The sequence below is a fragment of the Astyanax mexicanus genome, chromosome 1 (genome assembly GCF_023375975.1).
Source record: "Astyanax mexicanus isolate ESR-SI-001 chromosome 1, AstMex3_surface, whole genome shotgun sequence".
NCBI classification, from domain to species: domain Eukaryota; kingdom Metazoa; phylum Chordata; class Actinopteri; order Characiformes; family Acestrorhamphidae; genus Astyanax; species Astyanax mexicanus.
This window is the reverse complement of record NC_064408.1, coordinates 11,786,062-11,813,451: the sequence shown is the minus strand read 5'-3', so window position 1 is coordinate 11,813,451 and position 27,390 is coordinate 11,786,062. Positions and strand designations below refer to the sequence as shown.

The following is a 27,390-nucleotide window of genomic DNA, read 5'->3' as shown; positions in this document are numbered from 1 at the left end:
TAAGCATGGTGGTGGGAGCATCATGCTCTAGTAATGTTTTTTATTCCAATGAAACTGATACATGACAGAAAGTGACTGGAATAATGAAAAACTTTTTCAGCACTACCTCAAACAACATGCTCTAATAATGACTTTATATTGGAATGAGAATGGAAAAGAAATATACTAGAATACAACAGAAATGTTACCTCCATAAACAAAAAAAATCTAAATAAATAGACTTTCTGTGGTAATAAACAACAATATGTTGTTTAGGCCCATATATAATTCTAATAAACACTTTTAAATGAAACAATAGTCTATTATACAGGGGTTAGACAATGAAACTGGAACACCTGGTTTTAGAGCACAATAATTGATTGTGGTGACGGACAGTTCTGGTGGAAACAGGAGAGTTGAGGTGCACATTGAATTCTGCCGTAATTTGATCAGCCGTGGTTTTATGTTTTTTTGGATACAATCCGGGTTAGCACCCGAACATCCCTTTCAGACAGCTTCCTCTTACAGCGTCCACAGTTAATCCTGTTGGATGTGGTTGGTCCTTCTTGGTGGTATGCTGACATTACCCTGGATACTGTGGCTCTTGATACATCACAAAGACTTGCTGTCTTGGTCACAGATGCACCAGCAAGACGTGCACCAACAATTTGTCCTCTTTTGAACTCTGGTATGTCACCCATAATGTTGTGTGCATTGCAATATTTAGAGCAAAACTGTGCTCTTACCCTGCTAATTGAACCTTCACACTCTGCTCTTACTGGTGCAATGTGCTATTAATGAAGATTGGCCTCCAGGCTGCTCCAATTGAAACCTCCTACAGTAAAATAACAGGTGTTTTAGTTTCATTGTCCAACCCCTGTATGTGTGCATTTGAGTTGAATAAACCTAGGCAATTTGCTTATTAACTACATACAGTCATTAATTTACACTACACTGATCAACATTTTTGTAAAGTGTATTTCTTAAAGTGTAAGTTTTAAATGCATTTATTTTCTAGTTATATATAGTTTTTGGTTTCATTATAATGGTGTTCTGCATCCAAATCTAGCATGCCAGCCTGTACCGCTGTGATAAAACTGAACAGGTGGTGACTTTAAGCTTGGCAGTCATTAACTGCGCTCTGTGTAGCAGACTTTATGAAGTTTTGCTGTGTTGTGAACCCACAGCCCAAAATAAGTCACTAATTACTGGCGCATTATCAACAGTATTTTAGTTAATATGGCTAAATCTGTGAGTGTTCGTTATTCAGGATCAGCTATTGGGTTACTGAGTTAAAGTTATAAAGTTAAGCATGATTTCATTGCAGCTAGAACCCTAAAATTACAGAATGTTCTGGATATTAAGGGAAAGAACTTCTATGCAAAGAGATACAGAACTGTTTAAAGTATTATGTGAGTGTTATAAGGGTTTGCTCATGAGCTCCCTCTACAGTTGGGGAGAGTATTTCACGTTTACTTCACTACAGGAAAGCAGCAAAACCCATTTGGGGTGCCCCCTCATAGACAGGTGAACACATGCATTTCTGGACAGGCTGAGAGATACTGACACAACATCTGAAGTAAGATAAGCCTGTGCAACAAGGCAGTTTATATTTATTTATTTAAGTTTATATTACTAATAAAATGACTGTACATATGACATACATATACACATACACATACTTTCACATTTATGGCATTAAGCTGAAGCACGTATTCAGAGTGACTTACAAAGTTATTCCTATTACTTCAATGTAGTGTTAGGAGTCTTGCCCAAGGACTCTTATTGGTGTAGCCCAGCATATTTACCCAGACCTGGAATTGAACCCTAGTCTCCCACATGGTAGCTCACTGGCAGGCGTTGGTGTTATCCACTGCACCACTCCAACTACATAAAAAAAACACAGCTTAATTTCTGCTTATAAGTTTTCCATTTTTTTAACAGCTCACTGCAAGGACAAAAAGAACCATCCCTGTCTTTGACTAAGAACACTTTACATAACATGCCAAAATAGGAACAGGAAGGACAGAAAGTAGCAGAATACCAACCAGTACTCCCCAAATTCTCCCCAAATTAACATCTACTTTATAGACCCTAACATAAAACCTTGAGGGACTCAAGCACAAAATGTGCTAAAATGTTATGTGTGATTTCTGCCAGACACGCTTGTTATTCCACATGGATAATTTTTGCCAGATGCCACCAGTCACAATAATGTCTGCCCACTGTGCTGTCCACTGTGGTTGGTAATATTAGCATTTTCGATGTATTCCCAGAACACATGTGACACTTTTGTAGATTGAGGAATGTTAAATAAATACCTGCACAAACAACAGAAATGGAATTTCCCATTCATCTCCACCCACTATCAGGCCATATACTGCCTGCATAATTCACATTGCCTTGCCATGAGCACATTGGCCAGTGTTCATCCTCACTCACAAGATAATACCTCTTAACTTGTACAAGTATAGAGGTTCTCAAGCCATTTCCCTGAAGTAACACTTAATGATCAGTTTATACACTGCTGTCCCATGACTTATGGCATGTCAGTGTAGAGCCCTACAGCCCTTTCCACTTTTTTTTGCAAAAAGAGTACTCTCTCTCTCTCACACACACACACACACACACACACACTTACATGGATACATCTGGTGCTCCTGACACTCTGGAACCTTCACTCTCCACATGCCCACTCCACGTGGGCCAAAAATACTGGAGAGTGCTTTTGCTGAACTGTTTGACTGCATTAACATTCCCCTTAAAACCAGTGGAAACAGCTCTCTCTCTCCCTCTCTCTCTCTCTCTCTCCCTCTCTCTCTCTCTCTCTCTCTATGTGGGACTATTTCAGGGGACCATTTAATCATGGCATGGTGCAGAGACCATTTCAGGGCTAGATTACTTTAGGTGCTTAGGATTAAAAATACATCTGTACAAAAAAAGGTCCCACCCTCACAAATGCACCACACTGTTTTCAGTGCAACACGGGCTTGTGTGCCACGCTCGTAAGAAACCCGCTGTTTTGAGGATGAACAGGGTAAAGGCCTCACTTTGTGGGCTGATATTAAGCGTTGTGCTTCATGCTTGGACAGGAACACAGTACTTGGAATTAGTTTAGTCCATAGACTGTGTATAGCTGGACAGAGCATCGTCTCTTAAAAGTGAAGCCACCACAGGTCGGGCGCCCCCTGCTGTTCGGTTTCAGAAAGCTGTGTAACCCCACCCATCTCCATAGGTTTCAATGGCAAAACAGACAACTCTCTATCACGTTTTTTTCTAATATACTGTAATTCTACCTCCTTTATTTAAATGCAGCAGCTAGTGTAACCTCTGCTTATATTGTCAATTTTTTATATCCCCACAGAATTCGTTTTTAAAAATCTTATTCAGCTCTATTCAAGAAAGGTGTGGTTATTGTAAAAGGGCTGGTTATGGACGGGACCAATAACAGACCGTCAGCTCCGCTCCGCTCTGCTCTGCAGCCTGTGACCTCGAGGCAGCCCTCAGGGGCGGGGTTATTTAAATGAGTAGGCTGTCTCTCCACAGTCTTTCTCCCTCCTCTGGTCTCTACTGCGCAGACTCGGGTTTCAGGTATCTATCTATCTATCTATGATGCCATAGAAGAGCCACTGTTGATGATTGTCTATCTAATGTTGGAGTTTAATGTCAACCCAGTGTTCATTTCAGATGGACATGTGACTTTGATTTCCAATAAAATTCAACATCTATCTAATGTCGGAGCTTGAGGTCAACCCAATGTTGGTTTTTGATAAATAAGTGACTTTGATTTCCAACCAGTAATTAACATCTGGCAATGCTGGGATTAGTGTCAACCTGTTTTTAATTTTCAGATAAAATTGAAAGACTGTCTGATGTTAGAATTCAACGTCTTTCTGATGTCAAACTGTTGTCCAGTGACTGTTGGGTGGGGCAAGGGTGTTTAATACCAGTAAGTACACTGTAAACCAATATGTTGTTTGAACTCAAATGATTTAAGTCTGTTTTACATAAAATTTGATATTTCTAAACTTTACTCAACTATACTATGAGTTAGTTGAACATTCCTGGGCACATATAAACATTCAAACTGAGATCTTTGAGTTCAAACCAACTTATAATTACTGAGTTTAGTCTGTTGCCATTAACAGCTTCTTTTTTATTGGCTTCTGTCACAATCTATTTGCATACTGGCTTCGTCCAACAGATTCTGACTGACACTCACCATCAGTGTGTAGTGATTCCCCCTGGGCTACCTTAGACATAAATGAACTTCCCCTTTAATTGTAATAACGTGATGGTTTATTCTATGCTAACTCAGATTTTCATTTCCCACTACTTAAAAAATTGAGCAAAGTGGCTGCCTTTAAAAAGTTACAGTATAACACAGATAAAAAAGTTAAATCAACTTCCCCTTTAATTAAGTTTTCGTTACCCATTGCCTAACTTTTTTTAAGGTAACTGGTTTCCTCCATTCTTTTAAGTAAATTCAACTTATCTGGCCTACAGTGTAATACTACACTGTAAACCCAGAAGTTGTTTAAACTCAAATAAATTAAGTCTGTTTTACATAAAAATGGAGATTTCTAAACAATACTCAACTATTTTGAGTTAGTTTTAAGAACATTTGTGGGCACATAAACATTCAAACTGAGATCTTTGAGTTGAACCAACTTATAATAACTGAGTTTAGTCTGTTGCCATTGGCAGCGTCTTTTCCATTGGCTTCTGTCACAATCGATTTGCATACTGGGTGTGTCCCCCAGTTTGTAGCACTTACCATCAGTGTGTAGTGATTCCTCCCAGGCAAGGTTAGGTAAACATATAGATTACCTATTATGATTAAATACTTGGTCTTTGTGTTGTTGGCTGTAAGAACAAGCATCATTTACTGAGCTGTAGTAACTCTGTGTTCTCACTGTGCTCTCAGTACTTTTAATTCTTTACTGTTTTCTTTCATCTACTTTTCTATGAGTATTTAAAAAATAGTTGAATGAAACCAGAAAGAAGACTAAATACAAGTTCAGGAAAATATTAAGTTTAAATATATGTGTATATGTATTTAAGTTCACTGTACTTAAAAATTATATTACATGAACTTAAAATTTATTAGGTCATCGGATACAACAAAAGTTTTGAATATAGTCAACTTATCGGGTTTTACACACTTAAAAAAAACAACTTGCATTTACAGGCTATTTAACGTAGAAGCAACTCAAGTAAACTGTGTAGATTTAACTATGATTTGAGTACACTTACATAGCAAGCATAAAGTGAACTTAACTTGAAAATAACAGTTATCATGGCTTAACTTTTTCAAGGCAACCGGTTTCCTCATTTTTTTTTAAGTAAGATCAACTTATCACATTTTACACTGTAGTGACTTCATAAGAAATGATGAACATTCAGCATGAGCCAATTAGATGTCTCAATAATGAATAATTACCATAACAGTTCTTGTCCTTCAGAGTTTGTATTCAATAACGTGGATCCTGGCATCATCGTTTGTGCCACGTCTCCCAGTTACGCTTAGTTGGGCCTAATAGGGAGCGAATCCTGACAGAGCAGAAGTCTTCACAGAGCTGCGTCGCCGCTGATACGAGCGTGATTTAGCGTACGCTCAGGCTTTGTCTGCGACGGGGGGAGAGAAAAACGGCCGACTTGACAAAAGAGAGGAGCAATTTGAGCTGAACAATCCCTGGCTGAGCCCTGCAGTGTGTGCTGCCGCTGCTGTTGGTGTCATTGTCATTTAGGAGCTGCGGGTGCACAGAAACTGCTGTCATGTCAGATATTTCAACAACAGGCCTCTCCTTTCTCCTCCTCCTCTTCCTACTCCTACTCTTCACCCTCTTCCTGCTGCCTGTGTGAGGCGAATGGACCAACACACACACACACACACACACACATACACACACGTACAATCACACCAATATACATGGGCTAAAAGCTTCCTGCTGTTCCTGTGCCATTTTTCAACCTTGCTTCAGGGGAGCAGGAGTAACAGGGTTGATGAAATGGCGAGCGCTCGCCGGGGCCAAGACGGGGGGCCCCCGGCCCTCAGCGGCACACCGGCGTGCACCGGCGCGGCGTTGCCGATCCATTACACATGATTGCGGCCCACCGCACAAAGCCACGCAGCTGGTGCATCTTTTGTCGCGGCCTCATCAGCGAGCTTTTAGAGAGAGGATATTTTTTTTTGAAAAAGGAAAAAAAAAAGAAAACACCCACAGGTCACATTTGGCCGCCCCCGAATCTAAATCCCCTCTCTGATTGGCAAGAGAGAAAGAGAGAGAGAGCGATAGAACGGTAAAAAAAAAAAGTCATAGCCAATCTAGGGGTGCAATCAATATGACTTGTCTGTGAAGTGGATCGATAATACATCCCCATTGAAATCGTCAATCATGTCAGAGCTGGATATAAAAAGCGTAATTAGGAACACCGTTCCTAAACATCCTGTATCGACGTCCCCGGGGCCCGAAGAAAGACACCATTCTGCGTCATTAACTTTGTATTATTGCCTGATGGAGCCCACCGCTGTGTACTTCTCCCCGCGCCGCCTGCTCTCCGCACCCTCCGAGGACAGGTTGTTCCTTTTTATGTGTTCCTCCGGCTCCATCGTTCCCCTTCCCTCATTACCCCCCAATACATACCAGCAGCTCCACAACGACCAGCCCAGGAAGACCTCCGATCAATCCGAGCCCACCGCTTCCTCCAGCCTGCCTGATGAATCCTCTCTCTTTACAAGAAAAATAAAGGAGAGAAAGAGAGAGAAATAGGGGAGAATGAGAAAGTGTGAGAAAGAGAAATAGAGAGAGAAAAAGAGAGAGAGGAAGAGAGAATTAATGAGAAAGAAAGAGAGCGAGAGAGCAAGAATGAGTTAGAAAGAGAGTGGAAGAAAGAATGAATAAGAAAGAAAGAGAGAGAGAAAGAGAAAGAGCAAAAATGCGAAAGAAAGAGAGGGGACGAGAATGAATAAGAAAGAGAGAGAAAGCAAGAATGAGAAAGAAAGAGAGTGGAAGAAAAAATGAATGAGAAATAAAGAGAGTGGAGAAAAGTATGAATGAGAAAGAGAGAGAGAGAAAGAGAGAGAGAGCAAGAATGAGAAAGAAAGAGAGTGGAAGAAAGAATGAATGAGAAAGAAAGAGAGTGGAAGAAAGAATGAATGAGAAAGAGAGAGAGAGCAAGAATGAAAAAGAAAGAGTGGAAGAGAGAATGAATGAGAAAGAAAGAGAGAGAGAGCAAGAATGAGTTAGAAAGAGAGTGGAAGAAAGAATGAATGAGAAAGAAAGAGAGAAAAAGAGAGAGAGCAAGAATGAGAAAAGAAAGAAAGGAAGAAAGCATGTATGAGAAAGAAAGGGAGTAGAAGAAAGAATGAATGAAAAAGAAAGAGGGCTAGAGCAAAAAGAAAAAAGAAAATAAGTGGAAGAAAGAATAAACGAGAAAGAAAGAGAGAGACAGAAAGAGAGAGCAAGAACAAGAAAGAAAGGCAGTGGAAGAAAGAATGCATAAAAAGGAAGAGAGAGAGAAAGAGAGAGCAAGAATGAGAAACAAAGAGAGTGACAGAAAGAATAAATGAGAAAGAAAGAGAGAAAGAGAAAGAGCAAGAATGAGAAAAAAAGAGAATGGAAGAAAGAATGAATGAGAAAGAAAGAGAGAGCAAGAATAAGAAAGAAAGAGAGTGGAAAAAAGAATAAATGAGAAATAGATAGAGTGATAAAATGGGAGAAAAATTTTAAAAGAGTGAAAGACAGAATAAGAAAGAAGGACAAAAGTGAATAATGAGAAAGATAATGTCATGGTCAGAACAGAATAGCAGACAAGCGCAGATACTGATAAAAACAATAGATGTTTATTATGATAATAAACAGATGAAATCAGGGTCGATACAAAAATAAGGGTGATCACCAGTAGACAGAGCAATGAAGACAAAACCATACCATAAACGAGAGACAGTCCAGAGTTCATACACAAGCAATCCAGTATCAGAGGTAATCCAAGAGGCAGTAGTGAAAGCACAGTCCAGGTCATACACAAACAATCCAATATCAAAGGCAGAGGCAAGAATCGGCGTCGAGTAAACAAAAGCAAGGTCATACACAAAGTAACTGAGACAAGAGATAAGTAACGCTTTGTACGAGGATAACCTACAATACGCGGCGATGAAGTCTGTTTGGCGTGCACCTTTATAGTGCCAGTAATCAGTATTCGGGGCTTCCTGGAGGAAGCAGGTGAGGTGTCACGTGATCAGGTGAGTGCGTGATGTCAGCGGGTGGTGCATTCTGGGTAGTGTAGTCTTTGTCCTGAGAACCTCTGTCAGAGCTGGGTGTGGGAGAAACAGAGGAGCTAACAGCACCAGATGTGACAGTACCTCCCCCCGAGGGAGTCGAGACGGAGACGGAACGGGGACGACCACGACGACGTCCACCCGACGGGCAGGGAGTACCGGCGGGAGGAGCAGGAGAAACCACAGAGGTGCCAGACAGGCGGGGGATGCGAGACTGGGAACCCCGACGCACCGGAACCGAGGAGGAGAGTGAGCGCTTGGGACGCCCACGGGGTCTAGGAGCAGGTTTACCAGGGTGACGGGCATGAAATTCGGCCAGAAGAGCAGGATCCAGCACATCCCCAGCGGCAACCCAGCAACGCTCCTCAGGGCCGTAACCCTCCCAGTCTATGAGATACTGGAGCACACCGCCACGCCTGCGGGAATCCAGCACCTCTCGAACCGCATAGGTAGACGAAGCCTCCCCCTCCACTGCCGCGGGCGGCACGTCGTCTGGAACACCCTCAGCCAGCGGACCTGGGACAAGAGGCTTGAGCAAGGAAACATGAAATGAGTTATGCACTCTGTACTGAGAAGGCAACTCAATCTTATAAGTAACGTCATTGACTTGTGAAAGAACTTTAAACGGGCCAATATACTTGGGTAGTAGTTTCCTACAGGACCCCTCAAACCTCAAGTCCCGGGTCGACAACCACACACGATCTCCGGGCTGGTATTGGGGGGTGGTACCTCGGTGTCTGTCAGACTGCTCCTTGTATTTGCGCAAGACCTCAGAAACCTGCTGATGTGTTTCCTCCCACACCTGCTCACTCCGCTTCATCCAGTCATCCACGGCGGGTACATCGGAAGACACAGCTGTCCACGGAGCTAACGGAGGCTGGTACCCCAGAACGCACTGAAAGGGTGTAAGACCAGATGTGGAGTTAGTGAGTGAGTTTTGGGCTATTTCCGCCCAAATGAGATACTGAGACCACTCTGTAGGATGTTTGAAACAGTACAATCTAAGAAATTTTCCTAATTCCTGGTTAACTCGTTCACATTGACCATTGCTAGTGGGGTGAAAACCAGAGGTGAGACTAACGTGCACTCCTAAGTGTTCAAAAAAGGATTTCCATACTCTGGAAGTAAATTGAGGACCCCTATCGGAGAGGATGTCCTCCGGAATACCAAAGTGTCTAAAGATGTGTGTGTATATAGCCTGAGCTGTCTGAAGAGCAGTGGGTAGTGCTGGAAAAGGGATAAACTTTACTCCCCTAGAAAATCTGTCAACAACAGTAAGAACAGTGGTGTAACCCTCAGATTCAGGTAGGTCTGTGACAAAGTCTACAGCAATGTGTGACCAGGGTCTGTCTGGGACGGGTAGAGGAACTAGCTTACCGGCTGGAAGGGTTTTGGGTGTTTTGCATTGTGCACAGACAGAACAGGAAGCTACGAATGAGTGTATGTCAGCTCGCATGGTTTCCCACCAATAGCGAGCTGAGATCAGTTGCAGCGTACGTGTAACCCCTGGGTGACCAGAAGTAAGGGCAGAATGTGCCCAGCCAATGAGTCGTTCGCGAAATTGCTCAGGTACAAAAATCTTGTGAGGAGGACAACCCTCCGGAGGTGGTGTGTTAACTGAACCTTGCTGAATAAGATCGTCAAGTTCCCATCTAATGGCAGCTATACGAACTGTGGGTGGTAGAATGCGTTCTGGTTCGGAAGGGTGGCTACCCTCATTTGACGAACTGAAAACCCGGGATAATGCGTCAGCTTTAGTATTACGGTGACCTGGACGAAATGAGATAGAAAAATCAAATCGCGAGAAAAACAAGGACCAACGAGCTTGACGGGGGTTTAGACGTTTAGCAGTGCGTAGATATTCCAAGTTTTTGTGATCAGTAAGTACGGTAAATGGGTGTGCAGCCCCCTCCAGCCAGTGACGCCACTCCTCTAGAGCCAATTTGACAGCCAATAACTCTCTATCCCCTATACCATAGTTGCGCTCAGCAGGTGACATTTTACGAGAGAAGAAGGCTATGGGATGTAGCTTAGGCGGTGAACCGCTGCGTTGGGAAAGAACAGCCCCAACGCCAGTATCAGATGCGTCGACCTCGACTGTAAACGGTAGTTCAGGTTTGGGGTGCATGAGAACTGGAGCTGAAACGAAAGCAGCTTTTAACTTATTAAATGCCTGGTCGGCTTCAGGAGACCATTTAAGGATCTTAGTGGCGTTCTTAGTGAGTGCGGTGAGTGGGGCAGCTATACTGCTGAAGTTACGAATAAAACGCCTATAAAAATTTGCAAATCCCAAAAAACGCTGGAGATCTTTGATGGACAGGGGAGTGGGCCAACTAGTGACGGCGTCTACTTTACAGTCATCCATAAGAACTCCCTGGGAGCTGATAACATAGCCGAGAAATGCGACTCTCTGAAGATGGAACTCGCATTTCTCGGCTTTAGCATAGAGATTGTTCTCCAATAAACGTTGGAGGACCGAACGAACATGCTGCACGTGAGAGTCAAAATCAGACGAATAGATCAGAATGTCGTCTATAAAAAGTGTGACGAACTTGCCAATCATGTCTCTAAAAATGTCATTCATAAATGACTGAAACACGGCGGGGGCGTTAGCGAGACCATAACTCATAACCATGTATTCATAGTGGCCATTAGTAGTAGTGAATGCAGTTTTCCACTCATCCCCCTCCTTAATGCGGATTAAATTGTACGCACTACGCAAATCGAGTTTGGTGAAGTAAGAGGCGTCGCGCAACTGTTCAAGTGCACACGGAATGAGAGGCAGGGGGTACGCAAATTTTTTAGTGATAGCGTTTAAACCTCGGTAATCTATACAGGGCCTCAGTCCACCGTCTTTTTTCTTCACAAAGAAGAAACCCGAACCAACAGGAGATTTTGACGGGCGAATGAAACCCTGAGCTAACGCTTCGGAAACGTAATCTGTCATAGCCTTCTCCTCATCGAGAGTAAGGGGGTAAACTCTAGCTTTGGGTAAGGTGGCACCCTCCACTAGGTCAATGGCACAATCACATGGGCGATGAGGAGGCAACTTAGTAGCATTGTCTTTACTGAAAACCTCAAGCAAATCAGAGTATTCGGGAGGAATAACAGGAGATTCAGAAACATGGGGACTTTCCACAGTAGTGGACTGAATAACTAAACTATCCAGAGCTAAACAATGTTCATGACAGTGAGCAGACCAAACCGTGATATCCCCATCGCGCCAGGAGACAGTGGGATCGTGAGTCTTCAGCCATGGCATGCCCAGGATAACAGGATGTTCGGTGCAGGGAAGCACGAAGAGTGGTAGTTCCTCATAATGGAGAGCGCTGGCTTGAAGAGTGATGGGCAGAGTCTGCAGGGTAACCGGCTTGGAGCGAACAGTCTTTCCATCAACAGCATGGATGGCTAATGGACGTAGAAGTTCTCTGGTGGGTACTCCATGCTCCTTAACTAGGTCCAGACTGATGAAGTTCCCCTCCGACCCGGAATCTACAAGCGCTGGGACAGAGAGCATACCAGTAGGTAACATAATATTTACAGGCAAAGAAAAACATTTAGAGCGAAGGATTGTGTTGTGCTTACGTACCACGTGGAGAGCACTCCACGCGCTGTCCCAGGGCTGGAGCTTTCACAGGTCGGGTCAGGAGACCACACTCAGCCTTGAAATGCCCGGCCTCCCCACAATAAAGGCATAGGCGAAGCCGGATTCGACGCTGTCGCTCCTCTGGAGTTAGCCGGGTTTTCTGGATATCCATGGGCTCTGGGGCAGGCAGCGCAGCTTTCTCCGGAGTGGGAGCGCGGGTCAGAGACACAGGAGTGTGTTGAGTGCGAGGACTGATCTTGGGTCGGCGCGAGAGAAGTTGATCCAACCGGATCGACAGTGAGATGAGCTGATCCAGGGTCAGTGAATCATCTCTGCAGGCTAATTCCCTCTGTACATCTGGGTTAAGTCCGCATCTAAACACGTTGATCAAAGCAGCGTTATTCCACCCACTACCAGCTGCAAGAGTGCGAAACTCCAGAGCGTAGGAAGCCACCGGCTTCTGACCTTGCTTTAGAGCCAGCAAAAGTTCTCCATTAGATTGTCCATACCGCGAATGATCAAAAACTGAGCGGAAAGTAGCTAAAAAGTCAGTGTAACTAGCCCCAGAAAGTTCTTCCCAAATAGCTGTAGCCCACTCGAGTGCCTTACCAGAAAGCCGTGAGATAACAAAACTGATCTTAGCTTTATCGGTTGTAGGCGGTGAATTACTGAAAAACACGGAGCATTGTAAAAGAAAACCGCTGCATTTTTCCGGATCCCCATCAAACAACTCCGGTTTAGAGACAGAAAATCCAGGCACAGAAGAGTTAGCGTTAGGCATACTGGGGGTAGCTAACGGGCTAGGGCTAGGCTCAGTTACGCCTCTGAGGTGAGCTAGCAGCTCAGCTAGTTGTTGCTGCTGCGTGGTTTGCTGGCGGGCTAGCTCCGAAACAGCTTGGGTCACACCAGCGAGCGTTTGCTGGTGCTGACCGAGTAGCCTCCCCTGGTTGGCTAAACCAGATCTAATAGCCTCAGTATCTGCTATCTGATCTTGTACGGCCGCGTATTCTGTCATGGTCAGAACAGAATAGCAGACAAGCGCAGATACTGATAAAAACAATAGATGTTTATTATGATAATAAACAGATGAAATCAGGGTCGATACAAAAATAAGGGTGATCACCAGTAGACAGAGCAATGAAGACAAAACCATACCATAAACGAGAGACAGTCCAGAGTTCATACACAAGCAATCCAGTATCAGAGGTAATCCAAGAGGCAGTAGTGAAAGCACAGTCCAGGTCATACACAAACAATCCAATATCAAAGGCAGAGGCAAGAATCGGCGTCGAGTAAACAAAAGCAAGGTCATACACAAAGTAACTGAGACAAGAGATAAGTAACGCTTTGTACGAGGATAACCTACAATACGCGGCGATGAAGTCTGTTTGGCGTGCACCTTTATAGTGCCAGTAATCAGTATTCGGGGCTTCCTGGAGGAAGCAGGTGAGGTGTCACGTGATCAGGTGAGTGCGTGATGTCAGCGGGTGGTGCATTCTGGGTAGTGTAGTCTTTGTCCTGAGAACCTCTGTCAGAGCTGGGTGTGGGAGAAACAGAGGAGCTAACAGCACCAGATGTGACAGATAAAGCAAGAGAAAAAAGAGAAAAAGAGAAGGAATGAGAACAAAATTAAGGGAAAAAGAAAGAGATAAAAATATGAGACACAAGAAAAATATGTGTGAGAAAGAGGGAGAGAAGTGGAGGGACAGAGGTAGTGAGAAATAGAGAGATTAAAAAGTGTGACTAAAAGAAGAAGAGAAAGACAGTGAGAAATATATGGAGAGAAAGAGAAAGAGAAAAAGAACTGTAGGGAAAGAGAAAGATACTGTATGAATGAGAATTAAATCATAAGTCATAAGTGCATAAGAGAAAAAGAGTGAGAAAGAAAAAGAAAAAGAGAGAGAAAGAGAGGAATAAAGTGAGTGTACAGAGAGTAAAGAGGGTAGTTGTATCAGTTTTTATTATGTATCAGTGATGCAGATGTATGATGAATGTAAGTGGATGGCCCACCCTCCTCCCCCCTGAGATGAATAGATAAACAGCGGTCAGCACAAAACCACACTGCTGATGATGATGGTGATGATGATGATGGTCCTGATGATGATGGAGATGATAGTGATGGTGAAGACGCTTCCTGAGCGATTGATCTCAGCCTGCAGAAAGGGCGAGTGTCATCAATTGAAAGCTATTGATCTATCTTCATACGAGGCGTGTAAGCGTGACGCTGAAACACCCCGTTCCATTACATATTCCCACCCGTTCCTCCGGGATCTGACACATCCGATACCCCAGCGTTCCCTCGCCAAGCTGCATTCATTTACGCTCAGGTTCTACAGCTTTTTCCCTTTATCAATAGCACACAGACAGCAGGTGGGGGCATATAATGAGCCAATTTATCTCCGCTGTCAAAGACATTTTAGTCCTGGGGCTAAAGCATCAGACTCACCAAACTCCACGATGGAACCCTCCATCAACTCACAAAACATATTGACGCCATCGGCAGCGCCTCTTATGGATCCAGCTTCATCAAGGTGCCTTAGAGATTGAACAAATGCATTAAATTCCCAGCTTTTGTTCACTGCATTCAGCTGCTCCAGGCCTGAACCCTCGGAACCTCTACAATCATACATGTAGTCTAGGGCTGTATGTCATATTGGGGACGGAATACAGACACTCGCAGATACAGATGAAATGGATGTTTATTACAGGCTTGGATGGTACAGGGGTAGTCGAAAACAGAAACAGTAGAGCACCGGAAAACAGTAGCCACGTAGACAAAACCATACCATAAACGGGAGACCGGGGGCTTCCCTACTAGCCCACCGTGCTCAGCAAAACCAGAAAGCTGACTGGCTGTTTCTCCTGACAGGCGGAACTTTATACTTGAACTGGCTCCGTGATTCGTGTCAAGAGTTTTTTCATTTACACACGGCCATTGACCTGTCTCCTCATTTATAATACAGCTGAGCTGAGCGAAACAATTCAGGGCTACTGGAAATTTATTCGGGGCTAAAGCCCCGGAAGCCCAGGCCAGGCAACGCCCCTGTGTATTATCATACATAAACAAACAGCTCTTGCAGAAAATGCAGACTACAAATCATTTTCCGGCATCGATTTTGCACCCCCTCTAGTGCAGCGCCCCTATGCAGCGCCCCTATACATCACGTACGCTGCATACCCCCTTTTTGCGCCACTGCGGGAGACAGTCCAGAGTTCAAACACGAGGAAGCAAGCATCAGAGATAATCCAAAAATCGAAAACGTTAAACAGTCCAGGTCAAACACAGTAAATCCACAATCAGGCAGAAATCGTCGTCGAGTAAACAAAAAGCAAGGTCATACACAAAAAAAACAACAATAGAGAAAGTAACGCTTTATAAAGTGGATAAACCAAACAATACTCGGCACAGGTGTGTCCTTTTATACTGCAGGTAATCAGTATTCGGGGCTTCCTGGAGGAAGCAGGTGAGGTGTCACGTGATCGGGTGTGTGTGGGATGTCAGGGGTGGTGCGTTCTGGGTAGTGTAGTTGTTTAACTGAAAACCTCCGTTAGAGCTGTGTGTGGGAGAAACAGGAGCGCCTACAGCACCAGATGCGACACTGTGTCCCAATTGCATACAACACTACCTTCACACAGCATGTAAAAGTGCCTCAAATCCAATCTTTTACGTCACATTGTGTGGCTGTCTGAACAGAAAAACACATTTCATCATTTAGTATTCAAGGTATTCCTCAATTACCTTGTTTTTGATCACCATACAGCTTTACATTATTTTTTCCTTTTATAATTTTTGAATAAATACCCCTTTCATAGCACTACTGCACCTTCACCCGAATTCATTTTCTATGTTAATTCATGTGAGGCTGAGGGTTTCTATTATATATTTTACCAATAAATGAATTTAGTCATTAAGAATTTAAGGTATCACTCAATTAACTTGTTTTTGGATCATTATACATCTTTATTTTATTTTTTCCTTTCATACGTTTTGAATAAATTCCCTTTTCACAGCACAATGCCTCATTAGTCAAAAAATCACCCACATTAATTTTCTATGCTAATTCATTTATGGCTGAGTATTTGTTTAGCACAAATCTTCATTTTTATTTTCCTTTATTATTTTATGAAGAAAGTTTTGTATTTCTTTGTCAGGATTCCACAGATGGGTCAGACTCGACCCACATTTACCATTTCACAGCTCAGCACAGCTCAGCACAGCTAAAAAAATAAAAATAAAGACTATGAGGAGAAGAGAAAATGGACAGCAGCAGTGTGTAAGGGGCTCAGTGCTGGTGGTATTTGGACTGTCTCTGGTTCCAATGATCCGCGCTCACTGGGGGTTCTGTATTATGTATATTCTATGTTTAATGTTTTGCCTGATTCTTTGTCCTGTAATCATGTTTCTGTAAAGCTGCTTTGTGCCAACACCAGTTGTAAAAAGCGCTATACAAATAAATTTGATTTGATTTGATTTGATATTAAAGGGGTTGTTTACCAACCAAGACAAACATAAAGAAAGAACAGAAGAAAAAGAGAAAGAGAAGCAGAACAGAAGGAATGAGAAAAAAGTCAGAAACTTTTTGAGAAGATATTTTGAGAAGATATCCCTATCATATCACCTCATTTTGAGACCTCCACACCCATCACTGGCTCCAGGGAGTTAGCAATGAACATAGTGACACACATTGACAGGGTGTAATATAGGGCCCTATCTCAATATTTTGAGAAGCTACATTATTATTATGAGATAGTAACGCATTATTGTGAGAAACCAATACATTATGTTGAGATACTACATCATTACTTTGAGATATTAACTCAATATTTTGAGATACTGAATCATTGCGTTAAGACACTAAGTCATTATTTTGTTTAGCCATTATTTTGAGATATATTTTCAGTATTTTGAGATACAAATTTAGTTTTTTGAGTTGCTAAGTCATTATTTTGTTTAGCCATTATTCTAAGATATAATTTCAGTATTTTGAGGTACAAATTCATTTTTTTAGATGCTAAGTCATTATTTTAAGAAACAAATTCCATATTTTGAGATACTATGTAATTATTTTCAAATACTAAATAATTAGGTTGAGATATGACATCATTATTTTTGGACACTAAGTCATCATTCTGAAATACTAAGTCATTATTTTGAGAAATCTCAATGTATTGACATCTCTCAAATTAATGACTTTAAAATAATGATTAAGCATCTCAAAATAATGCCTTAGTTTGTCAAAATAACAAAATACATTCTCAAAATAAAGAAATAGTAACTCATTATTTTGAGAAACTAAGTAAAAATTTTTTTTAACAAAATCAAAATATAATTCTACAGAAGCTAAAAAATAAAAATAAAAACAGATAACAACTTCATAATAACAGTATCTCAAAATAACAAGATAGCATCTCAGAATTATGACTAAGCAATTCATTTAATAATGAAAAAAATACTTGCTAGATTTAAAAATATATATTTTTAGTGGAGGGAATTGGCTTTCTAGCTATATTCCCAGGCCTCGTCTGGAGACCTGTAAACACACACACACACACACACACACACACACACACAGTCTGGAGATCATGGCTGGTCTGGCTGGGCTGTGTGAGAACCGCCGCAGTGCGCATGCGCAGGTAAGAGCACGCAGGGAAAACACACACACACACACACACACACACACACACACACACACACTGCACCTCTATAACATCACGATGTTCTGAGTCCATGGGGCTGCTGCTGCGCGCGGAGAGTGAGTATCAGCTTCATACAGCAGGAGAATAACATGTTTTATCACTCTTATTATCACTGTACGACTGTTTCTACTGCAGCACAGCGGTGTAAACAGCAGCAGAGTTAGCCAGTCTGTGAGCTAGTGCTATAGAGCTAACAGCAGGGCTACATCCAGCTGCTCTCTGCTTTATAAAGAGTCTGAGAGGCAGAAAATGCAGAGTATTTATCTGGAAATGCTGTATATTCCTGTATTAATGCTGTCGTGGTGAAGTGGATTAATACAGGCTGCTATAGGGACTGTAGTTAGATTGCTAGCATCACTGCTTAGTAACTAGCATAGCTGTAGGCAACTCTACAGTTACAGCAGATTTGTGCATCATTACTGTATATATTAAGTTACTAGAGCGTCTAAAAAAATGTATATCATTGAAAGCAGGGGTGGGCGATATGGCTCTAAAATAATATCACGATATCTCAGGGTATTTTTGCGATAACGATATACTTGGCGATTTAGAAAAACTAAAATAACCAATTCATTTCAGGAATATAGTATAATAGTATAAGAGAATAATCATAATGTGCCAAAATAAATAATATAGCATAAAATAATATAATGCAGCAAATAAAATTGCAGAATATTTAGTGCATGCATATAAACTGCAAACTAAAACAATTAAACAATAAATACACCTAAAGCTTCACAGTAAATAATAGACTACTTTTAAGACAGAACAGCCCTATTATCACGATATGGATTTTTAATATCATGATATTTCTGTGTCACAATATATTGTATACGATATAATATTGCCCACCCCTAATTGAAAGGTTACTTTTATTTTATTAATTCCTACGGTGGCCGAGAAAGCCCAACGCAGTGCAAATTGAAAAGCGCTGCAAAAGCACAAAACACATCCATCAAAATTACAACACAGGCGCAGCAAATAGAAAAACGCGCTGCAACTAGAAAAACGCGCTGCAACTAGAAAAACGTGCTGCAAATAGAAAAACGTGCTGCAAATAGAACCACAACACAACGGAAGTGAGTCACAACACAACGGAATTTTCCCGGGGGACCTTAAAAGATACTGTACCAGCTAAGCTGCGTCTTCAGTAACGTCTCGGACTTCACTATGTGTACAAAGGACAATAAGTGGCAAACAAGGCGTTTTGTGAAGCAGAACTTTTAATAAACATAACTTACTTTTCAGAAGCTTGTTTGCCACTTATTGTCCTTTGTATACAGCTGGTACAGCATCTTTTAAGGTCCCCCGGGAAAATTCCGTTGTGTTGTGACTCACTTCCGTTGTGTTGTGGTTCTATTTGCAGCGCGTTTTTCTATTTGCAGCGCGTTTTTCTAGTTGCAGCGCGTTTTTCTATTTGCTGCGCCTGTGTTGTAATTTTGATGGATGTGTTTTGTGCTTTTGCAGCGCTTTTCAATTTGCACTGCGCTGGGCTTTCTCGGCCACCGTAAATTCCAGTTCAAAATATAGATGTATTACACAAAGAGCGATATTTTTTAGTTGTTAAGTGTCTCAGAAAATGTTAATATTATATAAGACCAATTGGTACTTTTAGCAGTGTGGGCAGTGTGCCAAGTCCTGCTGGAAAATGAAATCTGCATCTCCATAAAAGTTGTCAGCAGAGGGAAGCATGAAGTGCTGTAAAATTTTGTGGGAAAAAACTGCACTGACTTTAGACTTCATAATAAAACACAGTGGATCAACACCAGCAGATGACATGTCTCTCCAAACCATCACTGATCATCAGTAAATTTTACATTTCATTTGTAAGTCAAGGGAGCAGAGTCTGGAGGAAGAGTGGAGAGACACACAGCTGGTGTTGATCCATTGTGTTTTATCAAGTCTAAAGTCAGTGCAGTGTTTTTTTTCCCCCGGAAAATCTTACAGCACTTCATGCTTCCCTCTGCTGACAACGTCTTATTGAGATGCGGATTTCATTTTACAGCATGATTTGTCACACTGATCACCTCAAATCACCATCTTAGTTGATTAGGTTTAGATCAGGGGATTGTGCAGCACTAACACTTTTTTTTTACTGTTTACTACGTAATTTCATATGCATTTCTTAATTGTTTTCATGTTTCCAAATATTAAATGAAGGAAAAATCTGTGCGTAATAAGTGAAAGTATGCTGTATATATGTATAAGAGTGTCTTTTTTTAGGCTGGGTGTTTTCATTTAGCAGTAGTTTTGGATTTGGACAGTGTTAATCAAATGGACTGTTTATCTTTGGGCCTTGAGACAGCTTGACAGGCACTACCTGTGCTCAGATAATCGGCAAAAGAATCTTTTCGCGAAAAAGAATCATGCAGAAATGTTTGCGATGTGACAGTGCGCCGTATAAAGTGTGCAGTTGAATGCAGGTGTCCTTTTTATGCTGAGTGTTTTCAATAGGCAGTATTTCTGGGTGACAGCAGCAATCAAATGGACTATTCATCTTCCCGTTTATGTTGGCTTGCACAACTTGTACTCAAATAATCCCAAAAAGAATCATGTAAAAAGTGTGCAGGGTAAAAGAGTGCAATTGAATGCAGGTGTTCTTTTTTTAGGCTGAGTGTTTTATTTCTGGATGACAGTATTAATCAAATGGACTGGTTATCTCTGAGCTTCTGGGCAGTTTGACAGGCACAGGCTGTGCTCACATAATCCCGAAAAGATCATGCAAAAAAAAGTGTGCAGTGCAAAATTGTGCAATGTAAATGTGAAATATAAAATAATACACTGTTATGCATTTAATGCATGTTTACTTTTCTAGGCATGTGTTTTCATGAGGCAGCATTTTTGAGTGACAGATACTGTACTGTTTATCTGTTTATGTTGGCTGGCACTATCTGTGCTCATATAATCAAATAAGGAATTGTGCAAAAAAATAAAATAGTGTAAAGGTGTGCAGTATTAATGTGCATAAAGGTGTATTTTGATTAAGCAGCATTTTAGGATGACAGATGGACTAGTTGTCTGTTAATGCTGATGGGCCCTACCTGAGCTCAGATCATCTCAAAAGGTATCATGCAAAAAAGCGTGCAGTGTGAAAGTGTGCAGTATACATGTGTGGGGGTGCAGAACGATCTAGCGGTATAAGTGCTGCCACTATGATTGGGAGATCGCTGGTACGATTAGCTGCCGGAGCTCCGAGAGAGCACAATTGGCCTCGCTCTCTCTGGGTGGGTAGATGGCGATCTTTCCCCTCATCACTCCTTGGGTGATGTCGATCAGCACAAGGCGCCTGTGAGCTGATGTATCAGAACGGAGTCGCTGTGCTTTCCTCCGTGTACGCTGTAATGCTACTCAGCAATACTGCATCAGCAGCAGTTCAAAAAGAGGCTGTGGCTGATTTCACATGCGTTATACAGGCGTTTCAGTTTAATTCTCCAGCAGTATTAGCATTAGCTGCTAACCTCGCTAAACTCTAGCTTTTTGCCGTTCAGAGGTGAGTATTATTGGCCTGTAGCCTGCTGCTAACCCCAACTAGCACTATTACTGGAACAGTATTAGCATTACATGCTAACCACGCTAAGCGCTAGCTCTCTGGCCGTTCAGAGGTGCTTCATGCTAATGCTAGTGCAAATTTTTTTTAAGAATTACAGTTTTGTTTACTTAGCTTAGTTTAGCTTTACAGGTCTCGCCACCCCTGTTCCTTACTAGTGTTGCATAATGCGGCTTATGATCCAGTGCTCCTTTATGTATGAAAATAGACCAGAAAATAGACGTTCATTGATAGTGCTCCTTGTAATCCATTTCACCTTTTAGTGCAAAAAAATACAGTAAAAATTGTGTGCAAATTAATTAATGTGTTTAATTCATGTGTCCATTTTAAGGCTGAATGTTTTCAATAAGCAGTATTTCAAGATGACAGTGGTAATTAGACTGTTGATCTCTGGGCCTTTAGGTCGGTTGACAGGCACAGTTTGTGCTCTCATTTTCCCAAAATGAATCATGCAAAGGAAAGAGTATGCAGTGAGAAATTGTTGAGCTTCGTTCAGTGAATGCATGTGTCATTTTAGGCTGAGTGTGTTTATTAGGCAATATGTCTAGACAGCAGCTGTAGCTGTAATCAAATGAACTGTTTATCTTTCTGTCTAGGTTGTCGGGAACTACCTGTGCTCAGATAATCCCAAAAAGAATCATGCAGAAATGTGTGCCGTGTGAATATGTGCAGTTTTATTTATATAATGCATGTGCCCTAACAGACTGAGCTTTTTTTCATTTAGCAGTATTTATGGATGACCGTGGCGAACAAGTGGACTGTTTGTCTTTCTGTCTAAGCAATTCTTGGCTGGCTCAGACCGTGGGCAAATAATTCCAAACAAATTAAGCATTAAAAGTGAAAAAGTGTGAAGCGTAGTTATTATTCTTCCACCTGAAGCTCAGCTCTGTGGAGTCAAACGCTTGTCTCGGCCAGTCCTACTTGGAGAAACATGAAACCAGCACTTTATCTGAGGAGCTCCTTCTGCTGTTCCTCGATGTATGTGTGTTTGTATCTGAATAAAAAATAGTGGCGCAAATAGTCCCAAACAAATTAAGCAAAAAAGTGAAAAAGTGAGCAGTGTAAAAGCGTGCAATGTAAAGAATCTAATGCATGTGCATTTGTTCTTTCATTATTCAGTTTTTGTGGATGACAGATACTGTTGTAATCAAATGCGCTGTTTATCTCTGGTGCTTTATGCAGGTTGACAGACACAAGGTGAATTTATATAATCCCAAAAATAATCAGGCCATGAAGAAGGTATACACTGTAAATGTGTGCAGTGCAATTTACGCATTTCCTGCATCCCCCCCATGTCCTTTCAGCCTGAGTTTTTTCTCTTCATTAGGCAACATTTCTGGACGACAGCAGTAATCAAATGGACTGTTTATCTCTGGGCCTCTAGGCAGGTTGACAGGCACAAGCTGTGCTCAAATAAAGTCGCGTTTCATTCTCGGAGGAAGAAGAAGACGAAGAAAGGAGGAAAAAAACATTCCTCGTCCTGACCTTTGCTGAATATCACAGCCGTTGTTTCAAAATGTCACTGGGGATCTCTGTGCTGTGCGAGCGCAGTGTTTTGAAGCTGGGCGTTTTGACAGCAGAATAGCTGCGGGGTGGGGGAGAAAAGTTTTTTGAATACTGTGTGAGCTTGTTTGTTTGCTTAGCTTAGTCTTTGCAGCTGGACCGTAGATTAGGGGGACTGTTGTTGGTGGATTAGTGGTTGCATTTGCACGGTTTCACAGGGTCAGGTCAGGTTAGACTGTGTCTGAAAAAATAATGCAGACGTGCGTAATGTTCAGACTCATGCTTGTAGTTGTTAGGGCTTGTTATTAGCTAGATTAGTGATTGCAAAGCGTCAGGCATTTCACTGTTCTTATTAAGGCCCAATCCCATTTTGGCCCTTATTGGCCCTACCCCTTACCCCTAAACCCCCTCTGTTTTGCGGGTTTACGCCAAGGGGTGGGGGTGTCCCTATTCTTGTTAGGCTGGAGGGGTAGGTTAGGGGAAGGGATAGGGCTTGTTAGCCCTTCAAACGAAGATTTTTCAGAGGCACACTTCAAACGGAGGGGTATAAGCATCACTGGTAAGATGTCGAAACAGAGTGACGCTTAGTTTAATGTGTAGTTTCAATGTTTAATGGCCAACGCAATTCTTCATAACAAGCATAAAAATAATAACTAGTTGCTTGTCTCAGTAGCTAGCTTGCTAGCTAACTTTCCCATTCCACCTTAAATGATGCAACAAATGTTAGAAGCTGCAGCATTTAAGGCGAATCGGAAAAATAAAATTAAAGCTAATTTCAGTTTCCCATCACAGAGGAATTAAGGAATTGAGAGTAATCGTTAATTTCTCCACCATCTCCCCCTTTTTGAAGACATACAATTATAATATGCCCTAAAGTTAACTAGTTAACTACCTGCTAGGTTACTGAACTTTTACACTCATGATAACAAATCAGAATTGTCCCAATTCTTAGGGGGAGGATTTCACCCCTTCCCGTTCTAACCCTGTTATAAGGCAAAGGGTAACACTCAAAAAGAAGGTGTAGGGGTAAGTGGTAGTGCCAAGGGGTGAAATGCGATTGGGCCTAAACCTCAATCGATCCGCAGCTCGGAGAAAAGTTTCTCTTGTCCCCCTCAGACAAGCCCAGAATTAGTCATGTATTTAGCAGTGATAAAGTGATAAGACTCTCTAATACTCTGGGTACGAGGTACAAAAAAGCTTCAAGAGAAGTAACTATAGCCCTTTTAAATATATTAATACTATAGATTGAAGGATCATTTTAATGCATGCTAAACTGAATGTATTTGTTAACTGGAGAAAGAAGGAAATTGTGGCTGATTTTAATACTTTAATGTATCTAATGATTAATGGCTAATGAAGAGGAACATATTGTAAAATTAAACTTGTGTCTTATTTATTATAGTAACAGTAGAGTCACAAAGTCACAAACCTATAAAAAAAAAGAGTGAAACTGTCAGAATTTAGACAAATACATTGATATACGTTTTTGATCATATCGCTCAGCACTGATTCAACTTAATGTTTGTAGCAAGATAAGTGATTGCAGTGGGTTAATCCTCACGGTTATCTTTAATCTAAGTTATAATGCTTTCGTGTCTGTGCTATAGCACCATTATTACATTCTTGTTATTATTAAACACCGTGTATGTGGCTTTAATGTTGTTCAAGTTTATGCTTGAAGCAAGATGAATGATTGCTGTGGGATAATTGTGTGGAAAACGGTCTTTAAATGGAGTTATTACTTTGTTTTGGCTCTGTTATTACACTGTTATTACTTTATTGCTGTAAATGCCATGCAAGTGGCCTCAAGTTCATGCTTATAGCTGAGCTTGTATATTATATACTGCTTATTATTAGCTAGATTAGCGCTTGTGATATGTTCATACAGCAGAATACTATGTTATTAGTCAGCAATTACCTTACTGTTATTGCATTATGTTTTTTTTAGTTAATTTTGTTGCTGAAACAGGTGCATGAGTATCTAATGGTAATGAGGTTCATGCATATAGTTTGGTTGTGCTTGCTCGATTAGTGCTTGTTGCTGCTTGCATTGTATCCAGCCTGCAGAATATTATCTTCTGTTGATGCTATAACAGTATTATACCTCTGCTATAGCATTAGTATAACATTATTTGTGATGATAATAACCTATTTGACACTTTATTATCTCTTGCATCTTTCAAAGTCAGTGCATGTAGGTTCAAGTTCATGTTCATGCTTGTAATGGTGGTTATTGCTTGCAAGATTAGTGGTTGCAACTGCTGTTATTCCTCTGCTATTACTGGTAATAAAGTATTATTGCTGAACAAGCTCTTTTCATTCAATAAAGGGGGATCACTGGCTGCTGTATATGAATCTATAACCCACCAGATTATTAAAAACAGTCCATGTGAGACTTCAGTGTTATTGAAGTTCATGCTTGTAGTTGTGCTGGATTGATTAGTGCTTGTTCTAGCTTGCAACATTAGTGATTGCAGTGTGCCTATCCTGCAGAATATTATCTTAAAATATCATGACTTACTTCTCGGTTATAGACATTTTATTATCTTATTATTGTTGCACCATTCATTTTCATTCATTATTTGGGCTAGTTGCTGCTTCTTCTTAAATCTAGGACCCTTTTTGAAAGCCCTGCTTGTGTCTTCGGTGTTACTTAATCCTTGTACTTGCTGAATTGATTAGTGGTTGTTATTGCTTGCAAGATTAATGCTTGTCATGTGGTAATCCTGCTGAATATTATCTTAATGTTGTTATAACACTATACTTTAGTATATCACTATTATACAACTGTTAGTTCCGACCTCACAATCTGATTGGTTGAGAAGTGTTCTAGCCGTGCTGTTATTTGTGATAACATCACGGCATTCTCACACTAAACTTGTATCGATCCGCCGACGCGTTGCCGAGTAACGGCGTATACACACAGGACACCCGCAGCAGTGTTAGCTTAGCACAGGCTAGCGCTCAGCCGCGGCACGCTCGCCCGCAGCCCGCAGCGCTGGCTCGTCTATTTTGAGGATAAAAGGGAAAGAAAATCACTCGGTTACTGCTGTCTGACAGCCAGAACACTAACCAGCCAGGCTAGGCTAAGCTAAGTTAATGCTGAGCTAAAGCAAGCTACGCTAACCTAACCACAGTCCAGCCGGCTAGCTAAAACCGCAAAACAAGCAGAAATGCTCAAAAAATGCACAGCGTTCACCTGAAGACGACTCAAAGGAACAGGAGAGGAGAGTATAAGCATTATTTCACGCTCCTAACGTTACCATCTTCACTTATTCCCAATTTTAATTTCAAGCTAACGTTCGTGGTGTTAGTCTGTATGAACCGTACACCGTTTTGTAGTTAAGTTTCAGTTCTGTTACAGTTGTTGTGAAACTACTTTTTGGCGGAAGGCACAGTCCATATTAAAGCATATTCATTCTGAATTTTGTTAAAATTCTTTGATTTATTTTCTTTATTCATTTTGTAAAAAAAAAAACTGTTGTATAAAAGCAATAGAACATTCGAGGTCGTGTGTTATCACGAATAACATCATCGGCTGTGATGTTATTCATGATAACACACTCCCTCTCGTGTTCTATTGCTTAATTATTGCATTATTATTGTTTCACAAACCCTTTTCATCACTGGCTGCTGTGTTTTTTTTTTTTAATGTAAGACCTTCCCGATCTTTCAAACCAGTGCATGTGGGTTTGAGTTCAAGCTTGTAGTTGTGTTATGTTGACCTTACACCAAATAATTTTCAAGCAATTTCACTGTTGCAGACAAATTTCCAGTGTCTGGATAAAATCAGGAGAGTCTTGCTAGAGAGGAGTTGGAGAAGTTTTTTTCTCATCCTGCGTTCAGATAAAACCAACCGTATTTAATATTATCGTAAGTCTTGAGACTTGGCTCATGCAAATAGTGATGTGAACAATGTCAACCAATAGGAGAACTACGGGAAGCCGCAAGTCAAGCAAAGGAGCGTTTGTGGAACTGGACTTCGAGTTGTTGAGTTGTGTTCACATTCTGCGGTGTCTTGTCTTTTATTTTGACTGTTTTTTTTTGCTTCTGTTTCTGCTCCATTGGTAAACAGCTTCTCTTCCTGTTAAACTCCATTAGAAGCATGATGGGAAATAATCTCAGAAAGAATCTAGTTTTAGTCTTGCAAAAGTGACCCTGCAAGATCCCCAGTCTTTGCAAAATCTTAGCCTGTGACCAGTCTGTTACTAAACGTCTGTGACTTGTTTTTAGATGTGAGAAGGTGTCAGACTTTAGTCTATTAAAATGTTTTTCAGAGTCTTTTTTTAAAAGTCATCTAGTGTATGGCTAGCAGTGGACTCATTATTGGTTGTTTTTGCTTGGAAGATTAGTGATTACAGCTGCTGTTATTTATCTGTTATAGCAGTTTATTTGCATTACTATTATAGCACTAGCCCTTCTTATTTATTATTTTGTCTCATATATGAAATCACAGGCTGTTCTTTATTGGTTTAGGACTTAAATAGGACATAAGTGTTGAAACTCATGCTGGATTAATTAGTGGTTGTTTTTGCTTGCAGGACTAGGGATTGCAGTTAGTCCATCCTGCAGAATAATATCTTCAGGTGTTATGTTGTTATGACACACTTACACCTCTGCTGTTCCATTATTATTGTTGCACAAACCCTTTTCATCACTGGCTGCTGTTTTTTTAATGTAAGACCTTCCCAATCTTTCAAACCACTGCATTTGTGTACAAGCTCAAGTTTGTAGTTGTGCTAGATTGATTAGTGGTATTTATTGCTTGCAGGATTAATGATTGTCATGTGGTAATCC

General features: G+C 41.2%; 1 protein-coding gene across 1 annotated transcript in view; it reads left to right on the top strand.

Moving 5' to 3' along the window:
- The first annotated feature begins 17,490 nt into the window (after nt 1-17,490).
- The window catches only part of fam222ba (family with sequence similarity 222 member Ba), a 148,089-nt gene continuing 138,189 nt past the window's right edge, over nt 17,491-27,390 (top strand). Inside the window, exon 1 of the mRNA XM_049466370.1 lies at nt 17,491-17,599. The gene's annotated coding sequence lies outside the window, so the exon portion shown is untranslated. The remainder of the gene's footprint in view (nt 17,600-27,390) is intronic.